The sequence below is a fragment of the Trachurus trachurus genome (genome assembly GCF_905171665.1).
Source record: "Trachurus trachurus genome assembly, chromosome: 4".
NCBI lineage: Eukaryota > Metazoa > Chordata > Actinopteri > Carangiformes > Carangidae > Trachurus > Trachurus trachurus.
The window spans coordinates 14,409,081-14,420,001 of NC_139898.1; positions in this window are offsets into that span (position 1 = coordinate 14,409,081).

A 10,921-nucleotide genomic window follows, 5' to 3' on the forward strand; every position below is an offset into this window, starting at 1 on the left:
ACTTCACATACCCACATTTATTCAGCTAGGTATCCTTTTTCCACTCTTCTTATACTTACTTGCTCTTTATAATCTACAGCCACAATGTTGCTTTACATCAACACATTATTACAGTGACCATAATAACTTCCTGACGTCAAGCAGGTAATATTACCCAGGTTGCTCCAGTCTTAGTTGAACCTGTTAGGATGGCAGCGTATTAGAGCACTTGGTGCTGCACGTTTTGTTGGCATCATGTTGGAGAAAGTCTGCACTTAGGACTTAGTTTAGCTTAGCCTGTATGTTCATGGTCAACTCCATGCCACTAGGGGGCAGCAAAGACACCTGTACTGCAGTGAATAATTGGTGATGTCATGATTTTGTTTTTGTTTTAGAATTTTGTATGTTGAATGAGCAATATTGCACAATGTTGTCTTGTAATGCCGGCAGGATGAGTGTAGAGCCCACCACACACTTTATTGTTCCATCTGGTAGGACAATAAAGCTCGTCTTATTTACTTCCTTACGTCAGATATTTTTTCATCTGAAATTCTACAGAGATTTTTGCAACATCTTTTAAGATGTTGGAGAGATGTTTGAGAAATATCTAAACGAAAATGAAGCTTTTGGATGCAACTTTTGTACAAACCTAACTAGAATAATACAGTTTTATTTTCTTTCTTTTTTTTTTAAATCATGTCAAAATAACAAGAATAAAGTTTATTGATTTGTTATGTAATTTAAGAAGATGCTCAGAGACAGGTTTCCTTTAGCACTGTGTGCTCTTGGAGATGTTGACTGGACGTTGTGAGCCAGATGTTTCTGAGCAGCAGCTGGATCTCAGTCTGACACCACAGGGTCGTCTACTGACTGTGGAAGACCTGTGTTAACGAGCTGCTGAGACAAAGTCAACTTCTGGTTTGTCAAACCAATGTGAAGAATTTACATTATAGGAGCCATTTTAGCCTTTACAGTAATTCTGAGGGTGCATGTTGAGTGAAAACACTGAAGAGGAAGCAGGGCAGATATCAGCAGCTTCTTTGATGACACAAACTGAAGCTGAAATGTTTTGTTTTTCACAGTTTGTGCATAGCAACCACCTGCTGACAGCAACTACTGTACCTGTAACACTCTAGAAACTAAGAGGTGAGTTCTGCAACGGCCACATGCACAGAGGAGCATTAAGTTACAGGGAATTAGATCAATTCACAGCACAGCTTGTTATCTGTTGTCTGTGCATGTTGAAAATACAGCACCGGGGTTTAGACAGACTTTCATCACCATGACAACACCGCAAATCCTCTCAGGAAGAAGGTTCAGGTGTGCATATCATACTGTAGGGCTAGTGCTATTCTCTTACTGACTTTTTAACACAACCTCTTGCCTTAACAGTTAGCCTTAACCTTTTTTACGTTAACCCACTTGATGTTTTTTTGTGTACTTGGCTTTGTTGCGTGACATGTGCTCCACTGATCATTTTCAAAAGTTAAAAAGAAAAAAGTAAGTGAATTTCAAACAAATTATGGGAACTGAGAAGCATATGTGTGTCATTTTTCAAGTTTCCCTCTGTGTTTGGGTCAGAATAAGGTTACGTTCAGATGAAGGTGAAGGGAAACAAACCTTAACATGACACCAGCAGCATCACACCTTTGTCACCACTTCATGAGTGTGACAAATTATTAGTAGGCTAATAAGTTATTCCAAAAGAGCTTAATATGAAACATCTGACTTCAAGTAATATGTGACTCTATAATGTCTTTCCTATTTTGAACATTTACAAGATCAGATTTGAACTTGCATCAAATATAAAACCACAATCTGCATTGCAGCCTGAAGCAAAGAGGCTGCCATGCATGGAAATGAATGGATAGATGAATGTCATTAGTTCTGTAGGTATGTCATAAACCAAAAAAGATTGAATTAACTGGATTCTTGACTTGAAGATGGCTCTAAATAAAAACTCAGGGCATCATCATAGTGATTGGATTTCATCCCAAGAGGAAGATGAGTGTTGAGTGCCAAATTTTATGTTCATCCAGTAAGATTTGACTCATCACTAAACCGTCAAGGTGCACCACTCAAGGAAAAATCTTGATAATCAAAGTCAACAGGCTTTACATTTACATGTAGGGTTGCAAGGGGCTGGAGCCAATCCCATCTGACATAAAGGGTGGGCGGGGTACAGGACAGGCTGCCAGTCTATCACAGGGCTGACACATTGAGACAAACAACTTCACACTCTCACACTGACACCCATGGGCAATTCAGAGTTGCCAATCGACCTGACATGGTGAGAAGCCTGAGATAACCTATCCAGGGAGAACATACAAGATGTTAGCATTTAGACCCAAATGTTGCATAGACAAGACACCCCAAGAGCAGTCTCTCTGACATGCAGTTTTCAATCTGCTACTTGGCCAACAAATATAACACACTGTTTGTAGTGAAGAGAGAAGAAATATTGCCGGTGCTTTGCAACAACAGTCTTGACCATCAGGGGGCACTGCAAGCCTAGTGAGCTGAAACCACTCAAATCCATACGGTTCGATTTAATTATTCCCTTTTAGTCCCTTTCTCTCCTCCAGCTTTATAGCCAGTCTGACTCAATGACAGATCAAATCAAACCAATTTAATGCACCTTTTCACCAGTTTTAAGACTGTTTCACACTTAATTCTGAAATTCATTGAATAATTCACAGTTAATGTCTGGAATGTATAATAACCAACTGAGAATCACAAGAGAGGAGAAAAAGCGTAGTAATAAGAGGGGAGGGGGAATGTGGGGGTAAATACGACAGAGAGGGAGGGAGGAGGGTTAAACTCAGAGGAGCTGGGTGTGATAGGCAGGTCCATAAAATCTACTTTGGAAGCTTGAGTGGGAGCAGAGAGCCCCCAGGTGGACATATAGAGACATACAAAACAGTGTTTATGGCTCGTTATTTCTTATCTCATATCAAAAGGAGCAGCTGTTTCTGCATGAATTGGAAGACTTGTAGAAATGTTGAGTGTTTTTACCAACAGGAAGTTCCTCAGTTTTGAGGACATCTCGGGGATGTTACACTTGAGTTGCATGCATTACAAGCAAATCTTATGTAATTACTGATTCTTATTTAGGTCTCCACTGGGAAAATCCCAGTCAGTCAGGCCGCATAGTGATAGTGATCCCTGTGAGGACAACTACCCAACTGCCGTTACAGGCCGTCTGAGTGTTAAAGAGGTTTCAAACTGGTTCCTCCAGCTAAGGAACAACCACCCTGGTCCACATGAGACCATACTTGCATTGTAATTCAGATGTGATGAGGCATGGTGATGGTTTTATAAGCAGTGGCTGTGTAAATAGACATCACATCTTGTTGTTGGTGTGTAAATCTATGACAGCTCTGCATTCTTTGTTATTTTTTCTGTGCAGCAACGAACAACATTGTATTTAGAGGTGCAGGAGGGGCTGAGTAAATAGGTCAGTTCAGCTCAGTTCACTGCAGCAAGTAAGCTCCACAGTTAACCTTGGCTGACCACATGTTTAATTCACTTTACTGTAACTGCTGAGTTGTGTATCAACACAGAAAACCACTGCCTACTTTCAAGTGTTGTGCAGCTTAACAAATCCTATCGCTAGAATCCTTTACATCTAATTATTTGTCATCTTAACGCATCTATGCACTGTTATTTTTGACTGATTTTCTAAATTGAGTTTGACTGCTATACGTTATGAGCCGTAACCCCCAGCAGTCACACATGGTACGCACATCTGTGAGTCACAGAGAGCACGTATAGGCCCTAATTGCAGTCAGCAGCGTTTGTGACTGTGTAGGTGTAATTGGAAAATCAGCAGGGTGCGCGAGCAAATGTGTCGTTCTAATTGGCAAGTCAGCAGGGTGTACAGCTGCATCCTGTGCAGACAGCTACGGCAACAAACATCTTCATGAACGTGGTAACCACTGAGGTCTGGATGATGTGTGTTTTTCGTCTCTTTCCCTCACACCATTGCAAAGAAATGCTCAAAAAAAAAGTTGTATTACCCCAGGGTGCACTATACGTGAGCTGTAAACACAACAAGCTATCCTTACGGTGCGTTATAAGGGGATTGTATGCCCTGTGTGCTTGGGCTGGTCATACTTCCACAGTATTTCAGCATGAAGTAATACCTAAGGGGAAATGAGATAACACTGAGTTAGAGTAAGGTAGTAGCTGGTGGGCTTGTACAGTCATATTGTGAAGTTGCATTTCGATAAGTTGAAGGTCCACAAAGAGAAAGAGGAACAGAAAACGAGAAAAGCAAACCAAGTAACAAGAATTAAGTTTTTGACAGCTTTCACATGCTCCACCACCCCAGCCAGCTGACCCATAAAAAAACCCACTTACCACCAGGAAGACCCAGGCGCTCACCTCATCCTTCCAGGAAGCAGCACGAGGCATTTCATCTTTTGGAGAGATGACAGCCATCAGACTCTGTGAAATTGCAATAACCTCAGCTAATTACTTGTTGGGTTGAAATATCCCAAACTGCCTTTAATCGGAATCAGAAATTACTTTGTTGATAGGGAAATTCTTTTGGTACAACCTAGTTGTTTGCACACCCAGTTTCATTGTATTTTCATCGCCTCTATATCTTGAGATAAATAGTCTAACCAAACAAGTGTGCATTTTTATTCCCCTGCGCATTTGATTCATAATCTGGCGTGAAGTGCCTATTTCCACCCTTTAGATGTCATCTTCCTCTGGAGAGAGAATATATTCAGTGATAGGAAGAAATGACATCTTTATACTTGAGTAGACAACTGTAGTAGCTATTAAATATAATACAGTACGTTAATTTTTTTTCTGTGTTATTGCTATATAATAATCCTATTATAGTCACATTACATTATAATACACTGTTTCCAACCATTATACATATCATTCAGTTGTATTAGATATTGATAATGATGATAATGGTTATGAGATAATGATTGCCATTTTGCTTCTAAATGCACTTGCAAATTGTCTGCACCCTCTATCAGTTTCCGACTGTGTGATCCTATTTACAGGAGTTTGATCATTTTTATAAAGAGCAGTCTCTGCCCAGACAACCGGATAAAATAAGCAGTTTTTGACAGAAGAGATATTTTTGCATATCAAAGTGTCTGTGGCAGCAACACAGTCCCAGAGACTCCAGTCTGACAGACTATGCTGCATAGAGCAAAATTGCCCAATTATCCTACAATCTGACATTATATCATTAAAAGACAGCAGTGTTCAGGGTGAAAAAGAAAAAGGTTGTTGGGGGAAAGAGTCATATTTTCAAGTTTCTCTTTTTTCCTTAGTGAGTAAAATAATTGTTTTAATCCTCTGGTGAAATAACAGCGTGGCTTTTACACACATTTGCAGTAATTGGGATTAAAGGAAAACATACCTGATATCCTGCATTAGCTGGCATCTTTTCATTCATTCATTCCCATCATTACCAAACTTATATACTGTATATAGGACAATGTTTTATTTATTTATTTATTTGTGATTGAATTGTTACGTGACTGTTTCCGGCTGCTTACGTGGAAAGACTGCAGGACACATAAAAGGTGGTCAGCTTGTAGATGTCAGAGTTTATCGGGGTAGTAGAGCAGAATACTGTTTCATTGATGCGGTCCTTTGTCCCATTTTAGTTCCTTCTGCTCTCTGCTGCCCTTTCCAGTGCAATCTCCACTTTTTGCCTCAATCTCTTTCCCAATTTACCACTAAACTGTCCTCCTTTTTTTTTCCTTTGTGTTTACCTGCTTTATGTGTTGCCTCACCAACCAGCTGCGCAGGTTGGTGAGGCAACCAGGCGTGTCCATGGAAACACAGTTCAGGGGTCAGTGTGTTGCCGATGTACTTTCGCTGTGACAAGAAGAAAAAAAACTGTAAATTGACGTGTCGTGACCAGACTTTGAGTGAATCCTGGGTTTACGTGCTGTGCTGATTCCTCTTCATGTTAAAGCATACATCATATATTTATATACAAACATTAAAGTAGCATACACATACATATCAATATATTCTGTCCCTGCGCTGATTTTGTGTTTATAATCCAAATTTTCATGTGTTAAAATATTATTTCATTTTATATTATTAATGCATTACAATATGGGCATCTCAGTTTATTGTCATTTTTACTGTTCTTTTGTGTATTACCAATTTCTTACAACGTGAGTCCACTGTGCATCACACTACACATAAACACAGTCACACACAAACAAAAGAACAAACACACTCTCATCACATGCATTGCTCTCAGCAATCACTCAGAGGCTTATCAATGAGTGTATGTGTTGTGGTTAGAAATTTGTGTCAGTGTGTCAGTCCCGGTCCTGGTGATTAGCTGTGGTACTGATGTGCTGTAACACAATGAGGGTTGGATTAATTGAAAACTGAGCCTCCTCTGAGCCATTATAGATCATTCACTGTGATACGTCTTATCTTGTGCCTGGTCTTACCACAGTCCGCTAACCGCAGCAAGACTGAAAGTGAGACCAACAGGACTGACACACAGCACTCTCTGTCTCTGACCCGGTCAACACGGCCACTTCACACACCTGAATGTCACGGACTCATTTCTAGAGCACCAGTTGTTTAGGGACAGACGGAGTGTGAGTCCATAGTTTGGTTCAGGCTCCAGTGCAGAAGATGTAAGAGGCTTGGGAGGAACATGTCAGCGAAATGAATGCAGAATATTTCACATTACATTTTTAACAAAGTGAAGAAAAAACATGAAGTTGTTAAGGACTCATGAATTAATGTCTTTGCTCTGTTTGCAGCCAGATGTTTTCATGTCTGTGAGCAAAGATACAGTAACTCTGAGTCTGCATGTGACGATTAAAACACACATCATAATCACTTTGTGTGTGTGTGTGTGTGTGTGTGTGTGTGTGTATGAGTTCAGTTGAGTTTTCAGGCAGTTTGAAGGCTTGGACTTTTCTCTGTTTAAAGCCCCTGTACAGACTTTTCATTTAGTGTTGATTTTGGCGGCCCCTGTGGACGAAAGCGGCGGAATGAAAACTGCATTTCCCACTGTCATGAAGACGGCCGGCGCGTGTACAGTGGATTTGTTTTGGAAACGTCGGAAAGAAGACGGGACTTGTTTTTTTGTTTTTTTTTAAGCAGCATAATGTATCTATTTGTATTGTTTCGTCAGTGGTCCGACCCGACCATGCCTTCCAGAGGTATAGAATTAGACTACTTAGAAATAGCGTATCTTCACACTGATGGGCTCATTTGCTGTTGTAGGTAACAGAGACACATCAGCAGAAACCAGAGACTTTTGCGTATCCAGTTATAAGCTCCGTACAGGGGCTTTAACAGAAATACTTTGACATTTTGGTTAGTGCTCTGACAAGGCTAAATGTAAAGGGACCAGCATCAGCCTGTTAGCTTACCTTGCCATAAAGACAGGAGTCAGGGGTAAACAGCCCGCCTGACTGTGCCCATGTCACCAAGTATGCCTACTAGCATCTCCAAAGCTGACTGATAAACCATAACCAATGAGTTGGAGCTATACATTGTAGTTTTAAAAAGGGTTTTGAATTGTTATTTTAATGGATACTTTGGCTTCAGAGAGTATTCAGATTCATTCAGACACTTATGTTGAAGATTTAAATTTAAATGGATTATTAACATGAATGAGAAATTAGAATATAATCCACTCTCACACTCACACTTGTAGTGATGTCAGAGTCATTAAACTTTTTTACGTTTGTGTTGAGGTACTAGTGTAATTATAGGGAAGGACTGTGGAGACCATCACAATCATCTCAACAGCACACAAATCAACCAGGCCTTGATAGTCAAGTGGCTGAATGTGGGTCACGTTTCATCAAAGGCATAGGACAGTTCGCTTTGAGTTTACTAAATGGCAATGAGCATAAGGCATAGATTTAAATTAAACACTTTGTTCAGAACAGTGATCACTTAGTACCAATCCCTACAGTAATGCATGAAGTTGGTTGCATCATGCTTTGTTGGTGGGTGTGGAGAAAAACCAAAAATGGCAGATAATGTCCATGGTGTCTGCAGCTTTCTGTGTACACAAGTCAGTATGACCTGAGATCAACCTAGTGGGGAATTAATCTATTGTATTTGTGCTCCATTTAAAGGTTCACAGGGACAGTTATATAAAGTCTATATTTTTGTTCACACCTACGTTTGAGCTGTTATTCTGTGTCCCTCATTGTCCACTACACTATATGGAGTTTTCATCTGACATCATCAGTCTATTCACTCCTCCATTCATCACTGCTTTGTGCATCATACAATTAACAGGATGAGAAAGCCCATACTGTATGTAAGATCATGAATAGGGAAATTACACTCCAAGAGATACATGACAGCTTTGTGGAGATGTCTCTTTCTTTACATCCTGCATCACACCCACAATTCCTGTTTCTTTACATTAGTGTATACCTCTAGTTTCACGTACTGTACTGCAACATCACAAAAGGTAATCTAACACCCAGCCCTTTGCTACAGTAGCTGCTCAGATAGATAATGAATAGAACAACACTATTGCCTGCATAAATGGTCACCTCTCACAATCCTTGAGAATGCAAAGCAGTCTTTTTCCTGCCGAATATCAACATTTAAAATACTATACAGCCTGAGTGACTGAGAGAGCTCTATATATACAGTAGCCTTCAAATAGATTAATTTAATTGATTACAGCCACTGGTCATTTCGTTACCTTGAAGTGTAATTTTACAATTTTCCCCTGGTTGCCAACTTGCCTCTGTTCTTGCACACCCAGTGAGAGCAGCTGTGTAAACCAAAACATCACCTAATTTCCGCTGGTTTCCTCCAAATACGGTGCAAGACCGACTTTTTCCTGTAACCACACCCACATCACACTGCATGAGAACAATTGGTCTCCATGACAATAGATTAGCAGCTATGTGCGTTTGTGTGCATGCGTGTGGGTGTATGTTTCTCCCTTGAACTTTGTGTTCAGTGATATAAGTCTCTTCATTTTCTAACAACCCTATGAGAAAGGAGGGATTTTATCACTACCTTCCTTTGTGATGGTTGTCAGGGAACATGAAAGGAGCCAAGCAGTACCCCATTTTCCATTTCTAATTTGTTTATGTACAGAGACTTTTTTTTTCTTTACTGAACAGTATGGTAAATACTAGCCGTCCTCCTGTCCAGCTCTCACATTACTGTAATAATTACACCACAACATTTAAAGGAGTAACAAAAAGTATGTGCATACATGTGAAAAACGGTGTGTTTACTGTACTACTTATAACATTATAAGCCACAAATACCTCTTACATCTTTCTCTCTCTAGCTCTTTTTCTGTGTGTCCACATAATCCATTTACTGCTTTTATCTACAGATTGCACAACTGATCACAAGTTGCAATCACAAGATGTGGAACAATCACAAAGTCTGTGAAACAGGACAGGAAAACAGGAATATCTTTGTTGTCTTGTTTGTGTCCTAATTTCTCAGGCTGACGTGCTGCACCACTTTTTTTTTTTTTTTTTTTTTGCAAATTCACTTTATTCTCACAAACAGTTAAATTGGATGTCCCATGTTTTTAGGTGCATGTGGACACATAAGTTGACAAAAAGAAAATGGAAATAAAACAGACGTGTTAAATGAATTAATTCTTAAAATCCTGATCTGGGTCAGATGGACTATCCTGGGACAAAGTGTGATCTATTATTCACAACTTCTGGCACAATTTGCATCAGGTCAGACTAATTAGGGATTGTTTACTGATAGTTGGTTATGTAAGGAGAGATTTTAACACTCTTAAGAGAAGTAAGTTATTCCTGCATTACATTATATGTACTAACAGATGCAGAGGCAAGACATACCATACCACATATACATAGCCGAGTACGTACGATTCAATTATAGCACGCAGCAAGTTAAGCTAATTCAGTTTGATAAATTGTCTTAAATGGCATTTAGTGTAATTCCCAGAAACTGATACGATTCTATGAGAAATTTACTTATTAAGTATTTAAAATGGGCCTTTTGCAATTTGGCCTTCTGCGTAATTAACATCATTCTCATTTTATTTCCCAAAGTAGTGTTAGCTGCTTTTTGAGGGTCAAATGGAAATTCCAATGTGTGTAAACGTCACACAGCAGTTTTTATGCCGGCAGTAACAATGAAAGACCTTTTCTTTTTCAAAGATAACCTACAAATGAGAAAAACAATAAAGTGTCACCGTGATCTCATCTAATGACACTCTATATTGAATCTGGCCAGAGATTAGATTAAAGCTCCTGGGAATGTCTCTGAATATTATTGAGGGGGTTATGAGCAGGAAATAATAAATCCAAGGCAAAATTTCTCCTGCAATCCAATTCATTCAATTGACAATCAACCAAACTGTATAGTCAAAAAAAAATCCCTGCGGCTGTACCTATTTCATTGTGTTCTTTTCCAGTGCAATTATGCTGCTACAAATGCTTTCATTGCTACATTCACAACTGCTTTGCGAGACGTATGGCATCATTTATACAATAATAAGTATTACCTTCAGAAGCAACAACAACCAACAAGCTCTGAATGCAGTTTTTTAAGTCGTAAGTCATCTGTTGAAATTGCTCTCCAAAACCTGCTCTCTGAGAGGATATTGAGACTCCAGGTTATTCTAGCAGCAATAACAGGCATGCTGAATGCCTCACTGCTGTTATATGTGTTGCCTTTGTGTATCAATGTAGATACAATATGTTGCTGCACAGGATGCAGAGGGTGTGGCTGAGACTGGGTGGTGGAGCTGTGCAGTGATTTTCCTCTTAGCCCTGAGATGTAAGTAGGCCCCCCCACCCCCCACCCTGTTCCCCTCTCCCCTTTCTTCACCTTTCACTTCCTGTCTTTATTGTTTGGTATTTTCTCACACATCTCTTACCCGAGTGTCTAACCTATCCATTATATTCAGGTCACGTATGCACAGGTATATTTGAACCTAAAGAAT